General features: G+C 42.1%; 1 pseudogene; it reads left to right on the top strand.

Annotated features, from left to right (window-relative positions):
• Positions 1–1,279: 1,279 nt before the first annotated feature.
• LOC147464718 (uncharacterized) lies at positions 1,280–26,565 on the top strand (annotated as a pseudogene).
• The last annotated feature ends 514 nt before the right edge of the window (positions 26,566–27,079 follow it).

Below are 27,079 nucleotides of genomic sequence, written 5' to 3'. Positions count from 1 at the left end.
TTTAAAAAATGGAAAAATCACTAAAAAGTTTCCTAAAACAATCTTAAGAATCATATGAAAACATGAAAGGTCCTGAAAATTCATTAAAAAGTCAAAAAATCATAATAAATCACGTAAAAACTAAAAATCATAAATAAACTAAAAATCATAAATTTCCTAAAATTTGCAAAAGTATCAAATAATTAAAAAAATATAAACAAAGAGAGAGATGTGTCAAAAAAAATTTGCAGACGTATCACATCAAGAGCAGACCGAGTTTTAGTCCAAAAAGAGAGAGAAAACGATTGAATCAAAGCCGTGTGGTAATGAGGTAGAAAAATGTAAAACTTGTCAAAAAAGAAAGCAAATCAAGTCTGCCTGAAACAAAGTGATCTTGCAAAATACGCCAAAAAGTGACCAGCTAGAAAACGATCACAACAAGATCCAATTCAAAATCATTTATCGGTAACACCTTGCAATTAAGGCTAATGTCACAAGCCAAATTCACTAATTGAGCCGCTTTTGGAAAAAATGGGCAAAATTCGAGTTGTAAAACTCAAGAGAGCTCAAATTTTTCCTTAGAAAGTTAGAAAATCCTCCCAACTGTGTCCTAACCCCTTTTGTGGAAATCATCAGTATTCTAGCCAATTTGGAACGTGTTGTTGTTGTTCAATCAAAGAATGCCAGAAGTTAGAAGTAAGCCTGTCAGCCAAAAATTGGAAAATGCAAAGCAGGAAAATCCCATTGGACAACATGAGACTTTGCTACGAGGAAGTGATATAGATTGAGCCAACATGGACTTGAGTCGATCCAAGAGTTCAATCGTATCAAAACCAATTAGCAACAATAGCATGGAGCATAGCACAATAGAGCAAATCTTACAGCTCCATGGCTATAGTAAAGACAAGGTTTCTTATGCTGATTTACAAGGCCATAGGTATTTGATGAGCAATAAAAGTAGCAGAGGAGCCAAGATCCTATTGATTAGAGTGAAGATAGATAAAGAGAACTCCTAGATGTTTACAAATTTTAGTGGAGCCAGGTATTGCAACCTCAAAGATGAGGTGGAGAGATAGAAGTTTGCAAAATTGACCAAAGTGGTTATCCAAACATTTGCACAAGCCAACAGACCATACAATTGGTGCATGTGTAATCACAATCATTATACATGGACTACAGTGGTCGAGTCTACAATGGAGAGCCACAATTGGAAGACCCAATACACCAGCCAATAGAAGTCAATCTTATCAGATAAACAAGCCAAACAGAGTATAGAGGTCAAGATGGAGCAGTCTACAACATGCTGCTAAGTGTTCTAAAAGAGGATGGCGACAACTTAGCCAACGTAGAAGCAACAACTTCTCAGCAAGATCTTGAGATGGAGGAGATAATTGAAGTACCACCCGTAATGGTGTACCACTCAGATTATGGAATAAAAGGTGGACATTTTCTAGAGGACTGTCCCAAGAATCCATACAATAGGAACATAGTAAATACAAAGCACAACATGAGTAAATGGGAAAGGAAAATTTTGGTGTAAGTGCATCTAGCTTACCATTTTTGGTGCAATCAAATGTTCTTGCATTAGCATGATTAGAAACACAAGTAAAAACACTTCAAGTTCAAAATATACATGAAGATGCACAGGCACCTGAACAGCTTAAGTTGGAGCCCTTAAACAACAAGATCATGCATGAATTTAGTTAGACTCTTCAGTTATCATTGGAGGTCAAAAATAGTGCTAGGCTCACAAATGATCCTATATCCACAATGAGTAGTGTGAAATCATTTATGAGTCTAAGGTGGTCAAAAAGAGTGCTAGTCTTTCAAATGAACCTAATCCATAGCAAGTAGTGTGCAATCATTTATGAGTCTAAGGGATATATCAAAGTGAATGCTACTAGCATTGTATGGCATACATAAATCCTATACACATTATGTAGATCAAGAAGGGAAATTGTACAAAAATATTTGACCAGTGTTTGAGAGGTCTACATACCATCTCATAGAATTATACCCAATGATAGATCAATAATGATGGTTTATCTCTGAAGAAAGAATCTATCATAGCACATCCTCTCTAGAGCTAAATGACATTACTGCGTGAACCCAAAAATCTGTCCAAAGCCAAACTCTCACCCATCTCAAAAGTCAGTCTTCAACATTGTGATTAGACAAGCATATATTATGACCGAAATCCACATAGATATAGACAAGCATCTAAGATCTATGATTTCTTAGGTCTTGAAACCATAGAAGTTCATGTCATACGAGACCCACAAGATAAACAATATCAAGGTAGCACCATTTTAGATGAATTGAGAAAATCTGAGGGTATCCTAGGTGAGTGGGGATAGATGAGGCCACGTAGGGTCTTGTGATTGGAGAGTTATCAAGTGGAGCTCAAAAAGCCGCCCCTATAAAACTTATAGGGTGGTCATGAGTGGAGACCTCGTTTCGCTCACCTACTCCCGCTTTGCGAGACCTCTGTGTCTGCATTGCTTTTGGGTTTCGAGCCCGTGTATGAGATTGCACGATGAAGACTAAAGCTTTGTTTGTTATGTTTTAGGTTAGGCTTCTGTTTGTAGAATGCTTGCCTACTCTTCAGTGAAGTCCATGAGCTTGCTTGCACAGATGGCGTGAGTACATGCTGGCCTTGTTTTTTTTAATTTGCTGCTTGTGGTAGCCATCTAGGCGTTTGAAGGCACGCGTGTATCCTCAGTCGGTCTTTCCATGTGTGTCTTGAGTCGTTGTTTGACAGGGGATGTGTCATTGCTCCTCGAGTAAGCTGCCGAGCTCTGCGCACGTTTCTCTGCTTGTGTTTTGGTGTTCTGTGTTAGGTGCTGCCTGTGTTAAGCGTTAGGGTTTTCCATGTGGACAACAATGGTTTCGCCCCTGTTTTGTTCCCGAAGCACTGTTGTTGGTGCTACGACTTGTTGATTCCGGCCAATTTATGCTTGCCCTCTGCCAAAGCACTGTCTCTGAAGAATGCTGCTTCGGTCCGATTCATGCCTGCCCTCTGTCGCCCTGATGTGTGCTACCCGTGAGAAGAATGGTGCCCCATTGTTCCATGCGATGGGAGGCATGTCATGCTTGACCTCTGCTCGTCTGATGTATTCTAACCGTGAGGAGGATGGTGCCGGCTCTGTTAGATAGCGGAAAGCATGTGAAATAGGCTGATGCAGGTGGTTGTTTAAGTCCTTTTTGGTTGTTGCTAAAAGGTTTGAGCATCTGAATGTCTACATGTTTGTATATTGGTAGTGAGTTGCTGGGTATCAGCTACAATGCGCACGAACAACAAAAATCATGTGGATGGAAATCTTTCAAGATGGTGCAGCTTTCGCTTCGTTTTTGTTCTATGATTGTATGGAGATTATTATTACAAATATTGGGTTCTTTTCTGGATGGAGGGTTATCTGTACCTTTTCCAGGTTGCTGGCAGAATTAACAGGATTGGAGTATCTATGTTTCTTACTCTGTCTACGGCTTGTTGATGTAATATGGCTTTGTTTTGTGAAAGTCTCACATTCATATCTGTCAATTAACATTGTTTATATATTCGATGTCGTGCAAGTTAGCTGCTGGGTGAAATTTGTGTATGGTTTGTGTTATGCTTAACATGCTCTGGTTTTTCTATGAATTTTGTAACAAGTTTCTGGCTTTTGTGATTTGGCATGCTATATAGAAATGTAATTTGGTGTTCGTTTGAAGCCTTCAGTTTTGGTGTATGGTATATGGAGGTCTGCCTCACTGCAAGTAGAAGTTGTGATACTCGGGAAAGTCTAGCCCTGAGCTGCCTTTATTTGAATGGATAATATTTTGAAGAAGTAGTTTCTATTTTCTTGTTATTATTTTTGAACAATATTTTGGATTGTTGTTCCTACTGTGGGTTCGTTGCGGATATGAAAGTGACCATATGGTGTTTTGATTGAGCTTGGGTTTATATTTTTAAATCGAGTTTGGTCCTTGATGTATTATATCTTTCTGTATGTCTGATAAATGCCTTGTTAACAGTGAAAAATCTTATTGGCTTTTGTTTTTAGCTTGGATATTCTCATATATCTCGGTGCCAGTTGTCACCCACCGTAAAGAAGAAACTTTTTTGCCTCGATTTGCCAATTTTGTTATTATTATCTTCTCTCACTAGAAAGTGGCTTTTAAAAGACCTGAATTGTAGCCTTCTCTCTCCAGAGATCCGCTTTTAAGACCTGGATATTTAGCTTATGATTGTCCAGATTATTGTATTAATATCCATCACGTTTGCATTCTTTATAAAAGCCTCTATCCATCCAGTTATATATAGAGTTTGCAAGGCGTTTTCTGCTCCTTTGGTCTTCCTGATAACGTGCTGGGATATTTCTTCTGTGTTGCTATTTCCTCACTTCGGCTCTCCCTTTTGTGGACTTGTACTATCAAGTCTAAGCTCTACCTACATACCAAGTCTCCATGGATCATACAATGTCTGGTTAGGGCCTTTTGAACTTGTCTCTATTGAGTTTTGAGCTATTGTTACACGTTTTGCCTTGATTTCTTGCTCAAAACTTATAATACATTCTTACAGATCCTAACTTGAATAAGGAGGAACTTGCTTTTGATTTTGAAGACGACTTTGAGTGTTCTAATGTGGGTAAAGAGGGTGTGCAAGCTACGATAGACCTTCCTGCTTCCTCTGGTTTGTTAAAGTTACCTGAAACACATTTCTCTCCTTCTTTCAAATCCGATTTGTCCCCAAAGCTTTCGAAAAATCTTTCTCCAAAGTTGAAGAGGTCATCCCCTTATAAAGCCTTAAGAAAAGCTCTAAGCTATGCACGTGGTAATGTATTTCTATTATGTCCACGATTTGAAGCTTGTTTAAGGTTGTGAATAACATATTTATGTCACAGGCCTCTCTGTACAGCCTCATGACTCGAGCTCCGTTTTTGTCACACCAAAGGAGAGTGATGAACCAATAAGTGACAACTTTGGCTCGCAATTGGCATTAGTGCCTTCTCTTAGGGTTTTGTCCATATCAGAGCTTTCTGATGCTATTACCTTTCGTTTTGCATTTAAGGGAAAAGTGCTATGCAAGTATGGTACTTATAAAATACCTAAAGCTAGCTATGCGCGACATTTGAAGCCTAACTTAATAGACAGAGAGTCCAAGAACATTGTCACCTTTGTTGTCATAGAAGTGTTTTTCAATGAGTTTGTTGAATCTTTTGAAGTCGGGGAGTTTGTGCGTTGTCTAGGGATATGTGTTCGCTACGTGAGCCGGGCAGTGCCGGGCCTCTGGCTGTGAGAGGTGTGAAAGAGAGAGAATGAGAGAAACAGATGCAACTGAATTTGGAAATCACCGTACCCTTCAATTAATTGATTAAAGCTTTGAGTACAACTGAATTCTTAGCCAAGGCGGGCTGTTAACAGCACCGTCACTTGGATAATCTGCTAACTAGGAGTTTAAGCTCCCGTTACAGGATTAACCGGGCCGTTAACGACACCGGACTTAACAAAATTCTTAATCAACCTTCAGACTGTTGTCAGTGATGAGATTCCCTTTTGTCGCTTTATCTGACTCATTTACCTAATTCTGCTCATTGCCTCAATCTTTATGCTTCAATTATTGCCAAATTCTCTGCAAGCTATCTCTATGTAGCATCCTTTGATCGCCTCTGTCGTCCTTTTTATGCTTAATTGAGGGAAAGATTGAGAGAGATCTTTCAACATCCCCCCCGTCTTTCTCGGTCTTCACCCCCTTCACAGATTCCTCAGTTTTACTCCTTCACTTCCCTTAAGAGATCTGCCAAACTCGCCCCGATAGCTTAGGGGTTTGTAGTCGTCCAAGCTCTTCCTTGCTTAGCTTCAAGAACGAGATCGAAAGAGAGTTTGAGAGAGCTTTGCCTTGGTCAAGCTTGCTTGCTTCGACAAGCTTCTTCTCGACCTACTTGCTTGCCTTGACAAGCTTCCTCCCTTGCTTTGCTTGCTTGCCTCGACAAGATCTTCTAGACCTACTTGCTTGCCTCGACAAGCTTTCTCCCTTGCTTTGCTTGCTTGCCTTGACAAGCTCTTCTCAAGCTCCGCTTGCTTGCCTTCTTCCTCCTCGCCTTGGCTTGCCCCTTGTGAAAACTCGAGAGAGAGAGAAAAAGCCTTCGTTACCGTGTCGTCCCCAACACGAACGAGAGAGAGAGAGAGAGAGAGCGGAGAGAGAGAGAGAGAGAGAGCGTTTCTTTTTCTCCTAATCGAGATCCTCCTCATGCCTCTCTTGCTTCGCTTGCTTGCCTCAACAAGCTCTTCTCGACCTACTTGCTTGCCTCGACAAGCTTCCTCCCTTGCTTTTCTTGCTTGCCTCGAGAAGCTCTTCTCAAGCTCCGCTTGCTTACTTTCTTCCTCCTCGCCTTGGCTTGCCCCTTGTGAAAACTCGAGAGAGAGAGAGAGAGAGAAAAAGCCTTCCTTGCCCTGTCGTCCCCAACACGAACGAGAGAGAGAGAGAGAGCGCGGGAGAGAGAGAGCGTTTCTTTTTCTCCTAATCGAGATCCTCCTCATGCCTCTCTTGCTTCCCCCTCGTAACCCTATATTTTTTTCTCTTTACTCACCCCGTCTCACTTACCCACAACCTGCAACGACGGCACCGTCGGTGACGTGGCGTGGGAGTCCTATTTATGACGTGGCAGGGCCGGGGTTCGGACCAGCATGAAATTCGCCGGGACAGGCTTTGAAAGTGGTTGCCCTGGGCTGCTGAGGAGTTTCCGCTTCACGAGCATGCTCGTCTGAGCCTCAGGGAAGGCGCTGCGAGCATCATCTCACCCCCTACGCCCCTCGCTGTCTGCTTGCCCGCCATGCTTTGCTTTTTATTTTTCCCTTACACACTAAAGCCCTTAGTTTATTAAGTGGGCGGCCAAGGTTGTGGCCCTTGGGCGGCCATTTGAATTGTGAGTATGGGTGGCCATAGCCTTTGTAAGGTCATCACATTTAGCATACATGTCGGCCAAAGCACTGCCAAGCACGACATCTCTTTCGAGTAGCTTAGCTTGCATTTTTCTTCTCTGTTTCTCTACATGGCAACAGAGCTGAACGACATCCACCCCCTCTGAACCTGCACAGCCTCCGGTCTGTGCCAACTACACTTCAATCTGCATCTGCTTTAGGTACCTTAAGCTCTTTTCCATCATCAGACTATCGTAACTAATAAACTTACAAAAAAAATGAAATAAGGCTTATACCCTATCATCAATGTTCTAGCTTAATCATTATGTAGCTGCCCATCAAAAGTCTCTGAACTGTATCTGCCGTATCTTCAAAGCATTCAATTATGGAGAACCTGTTTAGTGAACCCCGCCAGACTCAAGTGCTCCAGTTAATGATGCACACGGCTTGACCATTAAGCTCTCTTTAAGGAACCCTGTCAAGCTCAAGTATGCCTTACTCTATCTGCACACGGAATGGCCGTCAAGTCCTTTACCTCAAGTTCTGGTAGCAGAACCAACTCAAAATATGTAAAGATACTTCAGCAATTGTTCAAAGAAGTCAGCTGGAAGCCAGCCATGTTACCTTATTGAATGCATAACCAAACACTCTTCTAACTTAGCATAATCTAGAAAACAAAACCTTGCATCATGCAGCGTGCTACATCAGGCATCTAGTATCCTCTACATCTGCAACTTGCACTTTAGTAACTCCCAGTATCAAATGGGATAACAAGAAATTGCTCGCACACTGAAGCATCATAACATCCACATGCGCATACATTTCTTGTATCAATCAACATCAAGAATTTTTGGTGTAGATATGCTACCCCTGGTTCAAATAGCACGCAATTACTATGCATACTGATCAATATCCATCCATATTGAATCTTCTTATGAATATCCTTAGAATCTCTTGGATCAAACACCATCGAGATCACATAACATTGATGGGCTCCGCAATATACTAGAGCTTCATCTGAGCAGCACCCACATACTGTAAACTGTTGGCAACTTAAGCGCATTACCAGAAATCATTAAAGAAATCTGGCTCCCTTTTACTGGCAGCCAAGACATCACTGACATAAGCATCAATAGGCATAGCATCCAAATCCAGCCACATCTGGCACATTGTCCAAGCAAATGAAAACCCTGTGCATTTTATGCCGTATCAAGGATGATTTAGCATCATCACCCCCTCTAGATTCATAGCCATCAAGAAAAACTTTGGGAGTCTCTCGACCTGTATCATCAGATGAATTTTCACCTGTTGGGACTTCAACTTGATCATGAAAAATAGCTTTATCCTGTAGATCTTCATCCATAGCATCCTCGGGAAAATCACTCTTAGAAGTCTCAACATTAACCAAAACTGTAGGAGTTACCTCCTCATGTAGTCCATGTACAAGCGTATATGTAAAATCCCTGTCGATAACCTGTTCACAATCAATATGATCCAAGCAATACTCCTCGATATCACCCTCTGCTTCCTCATCTGCATCCATGTTACTTATCAATACATTATAGAGCTGTAAAGGCTCATCTGGTACCCCCTCTGAAGAGGTATATGCATCAGAAATCTCTTCTATACTGTCGTAAACATCTCCTTCATATCTAGACACAAATTCATCGATTATATAATCCTCTTTTGTGATAGCAACATCAGCAAGGATATTGTTAGTAGCAATCATAGGTTCATTGACATCCTCAGGCTCATCCTGTGCTGGGTTCATAATTTTCGTCACTTCATCAGCTACTGTGTATATAATAGCTTCGTCATCTGCAACAAACATGTTGCCCTGCTCGACTATAGTGCTGATAGTTTTAGTAATTTCCTGTAGAGGCTCATCTGCTTGATGAACTCCTTCAAAATAACCCATATCAAGGTCAACAGCTTGTGAACCACTTGCTGTACAATTTATGTCTTCACTGGAACCATTATTAGAGATAGCGTCCATGCGAGCAATCTTTGAAAAAAATTCATATAAATCTGTTCGAGCATTAAATTCATTTTTTACCTTTTCTTCCTTGCTCAAATTAAGCTCCTCTGAAACTAAACCTGCTACTTCCAGCTTAGCATTCTCTTTGGCTTTACTTCTTGCAGAAATATGCTCCCAGAATTCATCATAGTTGAGGATCTGCATCTGATCCCCTTCACCCTTACTCAAGACAACCTAAAATGTTCAGTAATTGTGAGGTCCCCACCCCGCCGTATCAAATGGGGGATCTGATGGTGAACCTGGTGGCCACTAGATCTATAACGGAAGCAAACAAAGTGGTTCAGGGTTCAACTAACGGACAATCTCTCATCACAAAGTGAATCGAGTTCGAGCCTACTAGCAAAGAGATCTAGCTCCACCTCGCAGGGGAAGCCTACTTAAACTATCTAACGGACAATCTCTCATCACAAAGTGAATCGAGTTCGAGCCTACTAGCAAAGAGATCTAGCTCCACCTCGCAGGGGAAGCCTACTTAAACTATCTAGCGATCCTAAGACCCACCTTCCAAGAGGAGAGAAACCTCGAGTGCCTTTTTTCCCATGTTTCAGAGGCACATTCACTTGAGACTTCGCCGCTCTAGGGGCAATGAGTATTACTAGTATCGATATTAACACTATGGGGACAAAGAGTTCCCGACCAATCGGGACCACCCTTCTCATAGGCATTGGTAACCTGAGCCAAACCCCCACTTTCCACCCCCACACTCACACTTCCTTGTGTGTCCTAATTACTACCACAATGGTTGTTCAACATAGAGATTCCTTGATTAGATTCCGAATCACATTGTTCGTTAAGACAGCCCTTCAATCAGTATTGCAAACGGCACCAAGACAGTATTCTAGAAAAAATTCTACTCAAACTTATTCATTAAAATTCCAATGTTCTGGAGGTACAACATCCCCCCTCCAGCAAGAGTTTACTCCTCCCGTTGTCGCCTAGCTGCCCATACAACTAAGTATGTCCACCGCATAGAAAGCACGACATGGACACTCCCACCGCATAGAAAGCAAGACGTGGGTTCCCACCGCATAGAAAGCAAGTCGTGGGTATCCACCGCATAAAAAGCAAGTCGTGGATTCAAGAGACCTTAACGAGGAAATCTGCCCCCTGTGATCAGTAGGGGGGTCAGGACTGATTCAACATTGGAAATAGAATGAACATGTCGAGCTAAATTTTTCCTAGTAGACATTCTTTCCTATTGCAAACAACATACCCATCAATCATTTCTTTCCTACTTTAGACTTTAATGTACAAATGAATTTAATGCCGAGATTTCCGTCGGATTTCTCCAACATTTTTGGGGATATGTTCATTACTAGCTAAACGTGTGCAATGTTAAATTAAACAACTTGAATGAAATTATGATCTACCTCTTCCATTTCTTTGTCAATGGCCCATGAGATGGCTGGTATTTGTTCATCCATGGGAGCTTTTCCCTTTCCGTTCACATTGCTCGTTCCCGCCTCGTGGTCATGGGCACCACCGAAAGGGAGTTCTCTTAACCGGGGCCCTTTTACTCACTACTTTAAATGATAAACTTGAAAAAGAGATAAAGTCCGAGAGCATCATAACAAACCAATTGGCAGATTAGAATCATTAAAGAATCCTCCTTATGCAAGAGATTAGACGTTTCCTTCGAGACCTAGCAATTTTGAGGGTAATTCTTTACTTACCCTATGGGAACTGGTTCTAAGGTTAATCACTTGGCTTAGATGATTAAGAAATTCAGAATTTTACTAATTGATTTACAAAAGATATGAAGGAAGCAAGCTCAATCATTTTCTTAGAGCAATTTGAAGATGCAGAATTACCGCAGGCATGTGTGATAGAAAATTCTCTTCTTAATGGCCTAATGACGGATTAATTTTCAACCTTAATCACATTTTAATGTGGGAGAAGATTGATTCTAATTTAATTACAACACTATTGAGTGGTAAAAGAATGAATTTCATCAAATCTACACTATTACTGGGCTATCAATTTATTAACTATGCTGCCTAGAGAGATAATCTTTCATAATCATGTATTAATCCTTGATTAAGGATGATGAATGGCTGCATAATTTAGCTAATTGAATGATGATTATGTAATGGAGTATAGCTATGTAAACTTAGAGAGCAGCTATTGGGAATTATAGCTGAAAGTAGGCATAGTAGACGAAGAATATGGGAGAGTAATGATGAGATTTAAGAAGAACCGTAATTAAACCATAATTACTGTGATTAGGGCTGAGAATCCTTTGATTTTTCTGATCCAATGAATCCTTCAGATGAGAATTTTGGCAGCACCTCCCTCCTTGCTTCTTCAAAAATTGTGTGTGTGCCGGCAGCACCTCCCCAAGGTGTGTGTAGGTGTGTGTGTGTGTGTACTAGGTGTGTGTGTGAGCATGTGTGTGTGTGTGAGCACACCTTTAAATAGGCCTCTTCAAGCTGAAAATCGAACCTGCTTGCTATTTTTATCTGGGAGCTACTCCAGTTAAGCATGGCAAGTCCAGTTGCCTACCCACCAAGTGTCCAGTTGGCTTGGTTAACTTGCTCTCACACTTAGTTGCAAGCTTGGAAACTCTCCCAAGACTCCCACAAGGACAAAAGACGCCCCCCAGCTGCTAAAGCTAACCTGGAGTGGCCTGGAACCTACTCCCACACAGCCTCGAGTCCCCGGTGCCTCCCCGAACAATTTTGGGAAAAATTGATCTTAGGCTAAAACGGGTCATACGAGTCGGAATTTGATGCCGAAAATTTCTATAGCAAGCTCTAACTAAGGCGTACTGGCCCAAGTACGTGCCATATTTAGCAGCCCCCGGGGTTCGAAAATGCATTTTTTTGAAATTCGGGGTACAGGTGCAGTTTTTCGAGACGGTCAAAACTGGACGGGTCAGGTGACCAAAAACTTACTATTTTTGGAAATTTTTTTACAAAAATTATTTTAATTCACATTTCGAAGCTTTAAAATATTCTAAACATCATGGCACTGAGAAAGAATTCGGAAAGCTAAAAATAGTGACTTTTTTCAGTATATTCATTTCAAGGTACAATGATGCTCTTTTTGATCGGGGTCAGAGACCTTACAACCTCGCCAACGTGAAAAATTTGAGATGTCCTCATCTCAAGAATGTGTTTGGGTAATCTTTTATGAGTGTTGGTTCGTCCTCCCAAGTTGCATTTTCTTCAAGGTAATCCTTCCACTTTACTAGATGCTCTGTGATAGTTCTATTGCATAACTTTCTTTCCCTTATTTCAAGTACATAGTCAGGTTGGAGCTCGAGAACTCCTTGTGCTGGCATGACTATCTGATCTGAGTCCAAGAATTGATCAGGGTTAGGAATATAGGGTTTGAGTAAGCTGACGTGGAATACATCATGAACCTTCAAGTTTGCAGGTAACTTTAGCTTGTAGGCTTGGTCACTCACAACCTTAATGATCTCGAATGGCCCACAATACCTTGAGATTAGCTTTTTATATCTGCCTAGAGATAAGTTTCTTTTCTTTGGTCGGACTCGTAGAAAAACCTTATCCCCTTCTTTGAAAGTTCTTTCTGAACGGTTCTTATCCGCATAGTGCTTTTGCCTATCCTGAGCTGCCTGAATGTCCTGGCGAATAGCTCTAGTATGAGCTTCCATGTCTTCTAACATCTTCCTATAGGCTTCTACCCTGATGGTTGGATCTGAGAAGTTCAGTGGTGCTAAACAGTCCTGTCCATAAAGAGCTTTGAAAGGTGACATTCCAATTCTTCTGTGTTCGGAAGAATTATAAGCATACTCCACCAAAGGTAGATATTGTAACCACTTCTTTGGTTCTTGCGAACAATAGGATCTGAGAATGTCCTCGATGACTTGATTAACTCTTTCAGTTTGCCCATCTGTCTGCGGATGGTATGCTGTACTGAAAGCTAATTGTGACCCAATAGATTGGAAAAGAGAAGTCCAAAATTTTGATGTAAACTTGGCATCTCTATCACTGACGATACGCTTGGGTAGACCATGTAGCCTAAAAATCTCCTTGATGAATACCCGGCTAACATCTGAAGTAGTAAAGGTTGTCTTTACGGGTATTAGATGAGCCACTTTTGTGAGCATATCAACAACCACGAAAACAGAATCATAACCTCCTGTAGAAGGTAATCCTGTAACAAAATCCATACTGATGCATTCCCATTTCATCTGGGGTATGTCAAGAGGTTGAAGTTGCCTTGGTAACTTGATCCTTTCGGCCTTTATCCGCTGACAAGAAAGACATTGCCTCACATAGCGAAGTATGTCTCCTTTCATTCCATACCAAAAATAACTCCTCGTGGCAGCATGAAGAGTTTTAGCATAGCCTGGATGTCGAAATATAGGGCTATCGTGTGCTTCATACAAAATGGACTTCTTTAAGGCTGGATCTCTGGGTACACAGAGTCTATGTCTGTAGTAAAGACATCCTCCCATAAGATAGTAATCTTTGGCTTTAGACATCTTATTCTCCTGAACTAATGATACTATACGTTGGTACTCTGGATCTACCAAGGATGCTTCTTTGATTCTATCCCAGATAGGGTTATTTGGAATAGAGATAGCACCGAGAAAATATTTTCGGCTAAGACCATCTGCAACTGCATTCTCCTTCCCTAGTCTATACTTTATGTCAAGGTCATATTCTTGGCTCTTGTGGTCTGTCACTAGCTGAAACTTGCGCCCAAGAAGATAATGTCTCCATAACTTCAGCGCATGTATAGCCGCTAAAAGTTCCAAATCATGAGTAGGATAATTCTTCTCATGATCCCTCGGCTTTCGCGAAGTATACACCACCGGTCTTCCTTCTTGAGTAAGAACTCCGCCTAAAGCAGATTTGCTAGCATCGGTTGCTACTTCAAATTCTTTACTGAAGTCTGGAAGCTTTAAAATAGGATCTGAGAGCAAGAATTATTTTAGCTTAGCAAAGCTAGACTCGTGCTCGGTCTTCCATTCGATCCTCATTCCTTTCTTCAGGAGTTCCGTCAAAGGTGCAGCAATACGTGCATAATCCTTGACAAAAATCCTGTACCATCACGTTATTCCAAGAAATCCTCTTATTTCACTGACGGTGGATGGTTGAGACCAATCAACGATATCCTTGACTTTGTCTGGGTCTACTGAAATCCATTCAGCCAATATGACAAATCCAAGATAGTTGACCTTTGGTGAGCAAAAAGTGCACTTGCTCTCTTTAGCGTAAAGTAGGTGTTCTCGAATAAGATCAAGTACTTTGCGAACATGTTCTTCGTGATCTGCCTCGTTCTTAGAATAGATCAGAATGTCATCAAAGAAAACCAAGAGAAAATCATCCAGGTAAGGTCTGAAAATATTCTGCATAAGTCGATTGAAGCTTGCAGGAGCATTTGTTAGACCAAAAGACATTACTGTGAATTCGTAGTGCCCATACCTAGTGTTGAAAGCCGTCTTTGGAATATCTGATTCCTTGATCCTGATTTGGTAATATCCTGACCTTAGATCAATCTTTGTAAACATTTTGGCGCCGTGGAGCCTGTCCAAGAGTTCGTCAATCCTTGGAATTGGATACTTGTTCTTGACAGTTACCTGGTTCAGTCCACGGTAATCTATGCATAACCTTAAGGTTCCATCCTTCTTCTTCTGAAAAAGAACTGGTGCACCCCAAGGAGAAGTACTGGGTCGAATGAATCCTTGCTCAATGAGTTGCATAAGTTGTTCCTTGAGTTCGATGGCCTCTGGAAGTGACATTTTATAAGGTCTTTTTGAGATAGGTTCACATCTAGGGATAGTCTCAATCTCATGATCAACCTCTCTATGTGGCAGAAGATTCGTAAGGTCTTCAGGGAATACATCATCATACTCCCTCAACCAGTTTGGTTGAAGTGAGGTAACTGATTGGTCCACCTTGTTGAGCTTTACCGCATAAATTTGCTGTCCCTTTCTTAGTCCCTTCAAAAGTCTGCTGGCCTTAACTAGAGTAGCCCTAGGTCTCCCATTTTCCCCCTGGATTAAGGCTTCATTACCCAAGTTATCTGTAAAGGTAAAGTTTCCTTGTGCACAATGTATGTGGGCCCTATTTTTCTTTAGCCAGTCCATCCCTAGTATCCCATCAAAGAATCCTTAGGGTAGAGTTCGGAATCGGGTAGAAGTTGGGTGTCCCCCTAAATCAAAGTCGATTTTTCCTGCAGAATGTTGAGATACTACTTCCTTGCCATTTGCTAACTCTACAACTAGCTTGCTTGTTGGATACTTATCTAGCTTTAGCTTCCTCATGCATCTGGGTGAAAGAAAGGAAAGATTACTACCACAATCTATAAGGAAGTTAAATTGTTCACCTCTGAAAGATCCTGGCATATGAATGACTGCGTATTGCTCGTAACCATTGAGATTGTCAATTGCAGCATGTAGGGTTGCTCTCTCCACTGCTTCATCACCCACAATTGGTTGTACCACTGCGGCATTCACTCTAGCGGTAGCTCCACGCCCTCGCCCATCCTTCCTCGTCCTCCTCTTCCGTTAGCTTGGCCACGCCCATGGGTATTCAAGGGTATGGCATTGGTGTTGGTTGCCTGAATGTTCCTGGGGCACTTGGATCTGTAATGTCCTACTCACCGCAACCATAGCATCGAACATCTCGAAACTCCATGGTTGTGGCGGTAGCCACAATAGGGCGCTGGTAGCAAAGGTGTGCTCATAGTTAATTCCACATGAAGTTACAACTATTTGGTCCACGATTCCCAATGGTCTCTCTACATACCCATCTGCGAGTTGCAGTTTCATTCTCGTTTTCCTGAGAGCTGGACGGCCCCACTTCTCCCAGATTTGCTTGGTAGCAATCGCCACTCCTGCTCCACTGTCTAGGATGGCTATCGTTTTATATCCTGATATTCAACAGGTAGGGTTGCATTCTCCTCCTCACCTTCACAGTAATCTCCGACCTTGTTTATAGGCACTGGTTGGGCTTTGGGTTGACTTTCCCGTTTGTTTTCTTCTCCCGTAGGGTTTGTCGGAAGAGGAATCTTTACTCCTTTGTGCTTTAAATGTTTCCCCATGTCTTCCCATAAGTGTGGTCTGACTCTCAAGAGTTCGAACAGCGTGATTGTGCATGTTATAGGTGTGGATAACATCTCTTGAAGACTTTTTGAGTCAACCATATGTGGAATAGTTCTCGTTTGGGATGGAACTAATCTTATCTCCGATTGTGCCTCATGTTCACCTATAAATGAAGGCAGGGTTTTCAAGGATTGGGCTTTGCTTTCCATCAAAACCTTTGTTTCCGCATCCCCATACAACGATTGTATATCGGCTGGATAAAATCCGTTATCCAGGTTAATCTTAGGAATTGAAGCAGGCTGTAACGTCGCGCTTCCGTTCTTTCTGTTTCTAATGGTTTTCCATAAGTGTTGGGGCCAGTGTTCTTCAACTTCTGGAATTGGCATTATCGTCATTGACTTAGCGTCATCAGTCGTGTTTGGCACCACTCGATGATGCAGTGACAATATCATTTCAGGCTTGGGTTTGTTTACTTATTTTGGTTCATCAATTTTTAGTTTTTCTCGCTCTTTGTGAATCAACACTTCTTGTTCTGGGGTTCTAACCATCTTAGGTTCTATCAACGCCTGGGCTGTTTCAATGAGGTGTTTACACATTTCCAAACGCTTCGTTTCCACTTCTGGTTGAGGATAAGTTAGCCATCTTTGCTCTAAATTTTGGTTTGTTTTTAACCTTGCTTCGCACGCTTGTAATAGAGCATCTAACGGCTCTAGCACTTTGTCAACCAAGACTGATCCCCCTGAGGACGCTTTCCTCGGCTTGTTGTTATCCTCAGCAGTTCTACTCTCTCTCTCTTGTTTGAGTTGCTCCTTCATTTTCTGCAATTCGTTTTGCATGGCAATTTGGCTGTTCAATTTTCTTGTTTTCATCCTGTCTCATTTCGCCTTCCAGGATTTTCGTTGGGTTCTCACGGATAAACTCTCGTGTTCTGTGGGTATCAGAAACTCGACCTTTTCCTCCACGGACTCGTTTTTCCTTAAGTCCTTGGCTTGGGCTCTGGTTATCACATTGATTTGGATCATGGGATCGGTTTTGATCCGCTGCTTGCACTTGGTATCACCCCCACAATATTCATAGTCGCTTTTCCCTTGCTGTCCGGATTTTTTGGGCAATCTGGCAATATGTGATTCACACCACATCCGTCACAAAACCCAAAAAATTTTACTCTTTCGCCTTTGAAAGGAAATTTACGCTCCCAATGATCCGTACTTCCACAGCTACAGCACTGTCCAATTAGAGTTTGATTTTGAGGAGGTGGTCCCATAGGTTGTCCTGCTCTATTAGGATATCCTCTTGGTTTGTAATTCTGGCTCACAATGAACATTAACTTTCTTTCGTCTACCAAATATTGATCTCTCGAAGGTTGTGCTACATACGTTGGTGGTGCCATACCCTCGCTATTTCCCCATGGTTGATAGGCTTCGTCTATGTATATCGGTGATTTGGGTTCTGTTGTGTAAGGCTCATTCGGTTCCTCGTAATAAGAAACTTGAAGTGTACTATTTGTTCCTGGTGATGCTTCACAAGGTTGAGCATACCTAATCATGGCCCTATTTTCCTGTGGTAATGGAGTTTGTTGACCCAATATAGGTTGAGGTCTGTCTGCTCCTGTTACCAGATTCATATTTGGTCCAACTTGATATCTTGGAGGAGGTGGTTGGGATGGTCCTTCTGGAGGCCCATACGGTCTTTTCCTCACATAGTTTTTGTTATAAAAACACTCTTCCGTGCTATGATTCGTCCATTTTTATTCTATGGCGCACCATTTCAGTATTCGTCCATTCGCAACTGGTGCTTTTGGCTGTTGTGGGCACCACGGCGTCGGATGATCCCCCCCTCATGTGTCACACTTCCTCGTCTGAGACTGTCTCAACACCGGATTTGATCTCATATGTTGTTGCATTCTCTTCGTTACCTCCTCTATCAATTGATCAGCTGTCGGCATCAAGGATGCCTGGGCATCTTTCTTGGTAGAGGATTTGCTTTTTATCGATGAAGAGCCACTGGTTACTGAATCAGTATCCTCTAACACTTCCCTATATGCTTTGTAGTTATCGACAAGATATAACGCTTCCCTTGTAACCTGTTGAAACGTGCTACAGGCTTTCAAGTGAAGGTCCTTTTTCAAGATTTCATTCCTAAGTCCTTCAACAAAGAGCATAGACAATCTCTCATCCTGCGGTAATTCTCTCCTCAGGCACCTCTCAATGTATTGCTTGAATCTCAAGGTTGCTTCCTTCACTTTTTCATTCTCCCTTTGTTTAAAAGCGTATATCTGTGATACAATATTATGCTTTATACCCCGTTTTGAGAATTCTTCTACGAACTCGCACAATACGTGTTCAATATTCGGACAAGTTTCAGGGTTTAAAGGTTAAAACCAGGTTAAGGTCGTCCCTTCCAAGGTTAGCCCGAATCCCTCGTATTGAGTGTGGAAATCAGTGATCTGTTCTGCTCTTAGGACTTGCTTGAAGAGCGATACATGGGCATATGGATCCCCCTATCCACTATACTTCTTTGGCATGCACTTTGCTACTTGGGATGCTCTGATCCGTCTATGGCAGCGGTCAATCTCATTGCTCCCATGTCTCGACTTAATCGTTCTCGTGCATCATGGAGGTCGTAGGTTGCTCTCGTTGGCTCCCCCGCCCCAAATATACTACTAGGTGGTAAATGTGATGGGGTGGCTGTAATTGTCGGACCTACAGCCGTATGTGTAGAGATAGGAACTGAACTACCTCGATTCGTAGCCATTGATTCTCTAGAATGTAACGTTCCCATGGGGCTTGGCATTGAATAATGAGGTCAACTGAAAGAATCAGCTACATGAGTCCACCCTCCACCTGTGGTCAACGGTTATGGCATGACAGTTGTAGGTGCTGGTCTTAGTGGGCTTGGAGTGACATAATACTGATGAAGTGGTCCCCCAAAGTACGTATATCCTTCCAATTATTTTTTATCGATTGCTGCATATCATCTTCCATACTTGTCGTATGCTGCAATTTTTGTTTCCGCTCCCTCTATGTAGGTGAAGACATAAAGTCTTTTCCGCTCAGTCATCTCCCCGACGTAGGGTTCCTCGCATCTATAATAGAGATCTTGCTCTCCATTATTATACTTGTATAACCCCAAGTAGACATTACCCGTGTTGATTCTCAACGTATCGTTTTCTCGCCTTAATCTCGCATTAGGTAAGCTCATTGTTGGTGCCTTTTCCTCATGTTCCTCGTCTATTTTGGCTTTTGTGCCCATCAATCCCCACTTGTCTACAATGTTAGGATTCGGGACTACCAAGTACATGATACCCTCGTCATCTAGGTACCTGTCTCCGCTATAGCTTATAGGCACTAAGTCCCTGAACTCACTTGGTCTATCTTCTATTTTCACACAGTAGCGGTCCATACCATCTTTGTATATCTTGGCACCTTTCTTGTTGTCATATTGATACTTGATGAACAATAGCTTTAGTGTGGCCGAGGGGTCTGATGGTTCTGCTGCCATGTTTTTTCTTCCGTTTAGTTTTATTTGTCCCAAGTGTTCTATGAAATACTTGAAAGATATCTCTAAAGAAGTGTTGGAGTTGACTTCTTCAAGGATCGGCTCTAACGGTCGCACTATCCCTTGGTTTACACTCTCCTCCATTGATGCAACACTCGTTTGATCCGCTAAATTTAGGTGTCTGGTGTTGATTTGTTTTCCTGATCTCAAAAACATGAAGAAAGTGTGATTTACTGAGTGAATCCAAACCTCTTACCTGGAGATGGAAAGATCTTCCAATTCCTGCGACTGCATGGGTTGTTACTTGATCGGTCTCTGCAAATGAATACACTGGATGGCTATGAGATCACTGTATCATTCCAACTGTCAGCAGATTCAACACTTCAAAATGATCTCAACACAATTTTGCTTGCAGATTATTGACAGTATGTCCAATTTGAGTTTTGAAAACTCCTGGTATCTTGTATAACCTAGGTCTATGAGCAGGTCAAAAATGAGCTGGATCTGGGCCAGAGGTACACCGATCGCAATCGTACTTCTAAGCCCAAATTAGATGAAACTTCACCAGCTTGTTCACTAGGCTATTTTAAGACTACCTGCCAGACACTTTTGTATTTGGACTCAAAAAGGTGAAGTTTTTACTGTTTCTTGGTTGGAAGTGCCTGTTTTTCCAAATTTATCACTTTGACTGGATTTTGATGTTTGATTTGGGATTTGAGAGATACCTGGGTTGTCCTGTGTACAGCTATCCCTTTGTATGGTTCCTTCTCAGTTTTGATGTGTTTTGGTCTACTGAAAGTCAATTTCTAAGCCAGTTTAGCAATTTCTGACTTGGATCTGTGTTCAGATGGTTTGACAGTTATTTTGAGGTTTCTGGCTCTAAGTCCTTTAGACTTTTATGTTTGTATACACCTGGGGATCCCACATATGAAATCTGGTCCAAATCTGGCACTTAGGTACACCGATCGCGATCGTACTTCTGAGCCCAAATCATACCAAATTTGCCATGCTTGTAGACACTGATGTTTTAAGGCTATCCCCAAAGTCTTTTTGCATTTGGATCACCAAAAGCCAAGATTTTGCACTTTCTAGGTCTGTCAGGCTAGTTTTACCCAAGTGGCCTGATTTTCTTGATTTTTGATGTTTTTGAGTGTGGTTGCTATAGACAAAGTTGTTTAGAATTTTATCAAGAAGGCACATGTCAAATCTTGTCCAAATCTGACACTGAGGTACACCGATCGCGATCGTAGTACCTGGGCCAAATCTAATGAAATTTTGTCTACTCCCTCTGACAAGTGTTTCCTAGTGTTTTGTGCTACCACTTTGTGATTTGAATCAATATCAATCCTGTTTGGTCAGATTTTCAGAATTTCAGAGTCTTATGGCTTTTTTGGCCAAAGTTATGGTTTTCTGGTTTCTTGGCTCTGACTTTTGTCCCAAATCTGACTGGAATGTGATTTACTTATCCTACTCCTAAGTACAGAAATGAAAAAACATAAGAAAATGAATCAAACAAAACAAACACGACGGATTTCGGGTGAGATTTCAGTACTCAATTGAATTAAAGAAATTGAAGAGCAAAAATGCTTTAACACACTCACTCACAGCTCCCTAAATCTCCGAAGAGAGGATCTAGCCGGTCCACTGGCTCTAGACTCCACTAAGCTCTAAACCCTTGTCTAGCAGCCTAACTGAGGTGTAAAATGGATTTGTGGATTGATCTTTTTTAAGGAGTCTAACTGCGCACTCGGTCACTCATCACCTAAGGTGCATTCCCCGGAAACGGCGCCAATGTTTGCGGGTCGCCGCGACTGACGTCCATAGCATAGCTCTCAAGCATCAACATATTTATCAATACAGGGGAAGCGACTCGGATGAGGCATGGGAACTCACTAGGGTGTCAATCCTAATGAAGTGAACTCGAAGAGATGCAACTACTAACTCTATAAGTAAATCAATCGCATTACCACCAAGTAATCTGCCTATGTCCTCCTACACCGTTCTTCAGTCATCACACCCGTTTACCATGCAAATCATATCGAAATCGCACGAAACTTGAAGGGAAGCTACAGGGGACTATCAGGAATATATCCTATCACTGTCACAGCATTCTGGAGAGGTACAACGATCGCGGTCGTTCGTCCCAAAGTCAACAAAAACAGCGAACAGGTGATCCTAATGGGTGTTTTAGGGTCCCTAAAGCCCCTCCTAGGGTCAAAACAACATAAAACACACATATAGACACTCAAAACAACGATTTAAGGCCTCAAACTCGTAGTTGAAAACCTACACCGAATCTTGAATGATTACACTTGAATGAAAGAGTGAGAGGAGAAGAACACAATGCAATAATCAAATCTGAATTTGGATTACCATAGCCGCAATGGCAAAGATTACAAGGTTGAACAAGAAGGAGCTCTCAAATGTACATTGTCCTCTCAGTTCTCCATTAAAAGATTATCTTCAAACTTACAAAAAATGACCTTTATAGATTAGGTCTACAAAATGGCTTGTCCGGCCATAAGCTCCCAAACCTCTAACTAGCTCTCTAATATACAATTGCTCCCATAAGAATAATCATACATCCTTTGACAATTTCCCAGCTTAGAGATGTTTCTTTACAAAAGAATTTTACAATGGTTTCTCAGAAAAATATGGTCCTTTTGGCAACGGCTGCTTGTTGCTTCGTCCGCCAAACAATGTGTGTGTGTGTGTGTGTGTGTGTGTGTGTGTGTGTGTGTGAGCACACCTTTAAATAGGCCTCCTCAAGCTGAAAACCGAACCTGCTTGCTATTTGCATCTGGGAGCTACTCTAGTTAAGCATGGCAAGTCCAATTGCCTACCCACCAAGTGTCCAGTTGGCTTGGTTAATTGGCTCTCACACTTAGTTACAAGCTTGGAAACTCTCCCAAGACTCCCACAAGGACAAAAGGCGCCCCTAGCTGCTAAAGTTGACCTGGAGTGGCCGGGAACCTGCTCCCACACAGCCTCGAGCCCCCGGTTGCCTCCCCAGACAATTTTGGGAAAAAATGATCTTAGGCTAAAACGGGTCATACGAGTCGGAATTTGATGCCGAAAATTGCTATAGCAAGCTCTAACTAAGGCATATTGGCCCGAGTACCTGCCATATTTAGCGGCCCCCGGGGTTCGAAAATGCTTTTTTTTTTTTAAAATTCGGGGTACGGGTGCAGTTTTTCAAGACGATCAAAACTGGACGGGTCGAGTGACCAAAAACTTACTATTTTTGGAATTTTTTTATAAAAAAATATTTTTATTCACATTTCGAAGCTTTAAAATATTATAAACATCATGGCACTAACAGAATTCAGAAAACTGCTTTAAATAGTAACTTTTTCCAGTATATTCATTTCAAGGTACAATGGTGCTCTTTTTGATCGGGGTGAGAGACCTTACAGTAATCTCCTTTATTTCCCGATCTAGAATCCTTGAGCTTTCGTAAATAAATTCCTCTGCAAAATACTTCCACCGTGTGGGATATTCTTCTGCCACTTCTTGAACGTGCATTTTAAAATCAGAGTTTACAACCTCCTTAAAAGCTGCAATCATCCGATCTTTTGGAGCATTTCGGCTCTTCATCTCAGCTTCGTAACATGCAATAAAACCTTCTGGATCATATCCCTGAAAATTATAATACTGCTCTCGAACAGCATCAAGTGCTAGCTCTACAGCATCATCGGTCTGCTTTTTTATCTGCATGGCTTTTTCTTCCTGTAGATACCCCTGAACCAATTCCATCATTTTTGGCAAATCTGTAACTGCCAGATTTTTATCAAATCCATTGGCACTGAAATCTTCAATAAACTGCTTTAACTGTTCTGGCATCTCCAGCTTTACCTCCCACCCCGGCTCGTTTCGCGTCGGGTTCACCAAAGATGTCTGGGGATATGTGTTCGCTACGTGAGCCAGGCAGGCGCCGGGCCTCTGGCTGTGAGAGGTGTGAAAGAGAGAGAATGAGAGAAACAGATGCAACTAAATCTGGAAATCACCGTACCCTTCAATTAATTGATTAAAGATTTGAGTACAACTAAATTCTTAGCCAAGGCGGGTTGTTAACAGCACCGTCACTTGGATCATCTGCTAACTAGGAGTTTAAGCTCCCGTTACAGGATTAACCGGGCCGTTAACAACACCGGACTTAACAAAATGCTTAATCAACCTTCAGACTGTTGTCGGTGATGAGATTCCCTTTCCTCGCTTTATCTGTCTCATTTACCTAATACTGCTCATTGCCTCAATCTTTATGCTTCAATTACTGCCAAATTCTCTGCAAGCTATCTCTATGTAGCATCCTTTGATCGCCTCTGTCGTCCTTTATATGCTTAATTGAGAGAAAGATTGAGAGAGATCTTTCAAAATCCCCCCCCGTCTTTCTCGGTCTTCACCCCCTTCACAGAATCCTCAGTTTTACTCCTTCACTTGCCCTTAAGAGATCTGCCAAACTCGCCCCGATAGCTTAAGGGTTTGTAGTCGTCCAAGCTCTCCCTTGCTTAGCTTCAAGAACGAGATCGAAAGAGAGTTTGAGAGAGCTTTGCCTTGGTCAAGCTTGCTTGCTTCGACAAGATTCTTCTCGACCTACTGCTTGCCTTGACAATCTTCCTCCCTTGCTTTGCTTGCTTGCCTCGACAAGCTCTTCTCGACCTACATGCTTGCCTCGACAAGCTTCCTCCCTTGCTTTGCTTGCTTTCCTCGACAAGCTCTTCTCAAGCTCCGCTTGCTTGCCTTCTTCCTCCTCGCCTTGGCTTGCCCCTTGTGAAAACTCGAGAGAGAGAGAGAGAGAGAAAGCCTTCGTTGCCGTGTCGTCCCCAACACGAACGAGAGAGAGAGAGAGAGAGAGCGGGAGAGAGAGAGCATTTCTTTTTCTCCTAATCGAGATCCTCCTCATGCCTCTCTTGCTTCCCCCTCGTAACCCTATATTTTTTTCTCTTTACTCACCCCGTCTCACTTACCCACAACCTGCAACGACGGCGCCGTTGATGACGTGGCGTGGGAGTCCTATTTATGACGTGGTAGGGCCGGGGTTCAACCAGCATGAAACTCGCCGGGACAAGCTCCGAAAGTGGTTGCCCTGGGCTGCCGAGGAGTTTCCGCTTCACGAGCGTGCCCGTCTGAGCCTCAGGGAAGGCGCTGCGAGCATCATCTCACCCCCTGCGCCCCTCGCTGTCTGCTTGCCCGCCATGCTTTGCTTTTTATTTTTCCCTTACACACTAAAGCCCTTAGTTTATTAAGTGGGTGGCCAAGGTTGTGGCCCTTGGGCAGCCATTTGAATTGTGAGTATGGGCGGCCATAGCCTTTGTAAGGGCGTCACATTTAGCATACATGTCATCCAAAGCACTGCCAAGCACGACATCTCTTTCGAGCAGTCCTTGTCAACAGTCTCATCAAGGATTCTCTCCCCTCAGGGTCAATCCCGCAATCAATGCTTTCCATGAGTTTACATGAAGCTCTTCAAGCAGTTTTTGTACTTAATGAGACGTACACCACATTTGACGTACATGTAGCTGCTATCAATGCACTGTCGGAGATAATATTTTGGACAAGATTCTCTTCGAGCACTTACTTTGTTGCACTCCAATCGAGCGGACTGAACTGGTACGAAGCCCCCAGCCCCCGGTGAATCTTTAACGGCTAATATCTTGGCGACCGAGACTCCGATCACTGCTCTGAAAAGACCGACGCGCTCCACAAAGTGAGCACTTCAGGCCCATGCATTCATTTTATTTTTGTCACCTCAATTGTAGTTGCCCAATCCGGTACGGATCTGCAATCGACTCAAACTTCAATATGCCATAACTTCTTCACCGTAGCTCCAATCGACGAGCTGTAAAGACACGCCAGTAGAGCACTTCAAGCACTACAGTTCTAGATCATAAACTCACATCTGTGCTCATTTCAAGCATAGTCATTTTTGGAATCATTAAGGTATCAGTTGGCCTTTTAAAGCCGCATTTGGCATATATTAATCATTAAACTTGGCTTGTTAACAAGCCCTGATCATTGACCATTAAATGTGTAGACTTCAAAGAAGCTTAGCTTGCATTTGTCTGCTCTGTTTCTCTACATGGCAGCAGAGCTGCACGACAGCGTATTGAGGGGGTGTATGTCAAGAGAAAAGTGTGGAAAGATGGAGGTACTAGCTTGTGGGCTCTCTATGCAAATGCTGCCACTACTGTTGTAAAAGTTGAAAGCTTTGATTGTTGTTTACATGTTTACTGTGAACATAGAATTAAGGAGTTTCTTACTGATAAGGCAGTGATTGAGTTCGCTCCCACTATCGCATTCACTCTTGTGAAGGTTGAGACCTCCAAGGTCCGATGGTGGTGATAGTTATCGTTTAACCATCGCAGATGGCCCTGCATCAGTGATAGAGCAAGTGTGAGTCATCAATTTGATCAACTTTGCCTTGATATCTTAAGGCTTATCTCTAATCTGGATTATTTGTGCAGTTGCTATTTGTTCCGTCCAGGCGTGTCGATTATCATCTCATGGTTGATGCTTTGAAAACCAAGGGTTCTTTTTCATGTGTTGCGCACAACATCAATGTCTTCAAAGCAGCATCAATCATATTATCTGTGGTGGAGGCAACTCTTATTTGTGCATTGCCAAAAAATTTAAAGAGTGTTTTCTCGCAGCATCTCTCAAAACAAGTCACTAGTATGGGATTTGGGAAGAAGGTAATCTACTTTAACTAGATCTATTTGCGTGAGCATTGCTTGCAAGTTGTAATCTCATAATTGTTTGTAGGTCTTTGGAACTTTGGAGATGGTTAACATCAAAAGTTTGGAGGTGGAATATGTGTGTGACATGCAAAGGCAGAAATGTTAGTCGTCAAATTTGCAACCCCTTTTGTTACTCGTGTGGAAAGCGTGTGCAGATTGTGAAGTTGCCTTCTCTTCAAGCTAAAATCTGTTTGCAAAATGGAGAAGCTGTACAAGTAATTCTGCAAGGAAATATCGTGGATGTAGTTCTAAATTTTCCCAAGCCTTTTCTCAGCCTTTTTGATGAGAATTTGTTAGACTTGAAATCATCTCTTGTTGCCTTTAGCAAAGCTGGAACATACTCTATAGACAAGCACGGTTTTGTGATTGATTACAAGGCACCCGCACCCTAAATTGTATCTTTCCTCCTAACCTTTTGCTTGAAGAACGGTAGTATGGTTGCCTATCCTTCATCCTTTTTTGTAAATGACAAAAAGCTTTATGTTTTGCCAAATTTTTTGTCTACATATAATAGTAACAATGATGTTTTGCAAGCTTTGATTTGTCTCTTCAATTGTTCTATGTCTCTCATTGAATTGGAAAACATCTTCTTGACCTTATAATGCTTGACCTTGCTAACAATAAAAATGAAACACGAGCTGTATGGATTGCACCATGGACAAATAGTGTTGTTGATAGCACGCATTGCATGACCACTTGAACACTTTGATACATACACAAGGAACATCTCGGCTCTTGAGCATGCACTTGGTTATCTTGTTTTGCCGACAATTTAATGTGACATGTGTTGTCCATGTCTTCCAAAATAAGAAGTTTATCAAATCTGTTTTTTGTGGAGGCATAAGCATAGAATCCACATCTGCAATACCTTCACTTGCTTCCATTATTTCTGAACCAAAATGTGTA

This window comes from Adiantum capillus-veneris, chromosome 1 (genome assembly GCF_014529385.1).
Source record: "Adiantum capillus-veneris isolate H3 chromosome 1, ASM1452938v2, whole genome shotgun sequence".
Classification (NCBI taxonomy): Eukaryota; Viridiplantae; Streptophyta; class Polypodiopsida; order Polypodiales; family Pteridaceae; genus Adiantum; species Adiantum capillus-veneris.
Note: the sequence above shows the minus strand (reverse complement) of the source record. Positions and strands in the feature narration are given on the sequence as shown.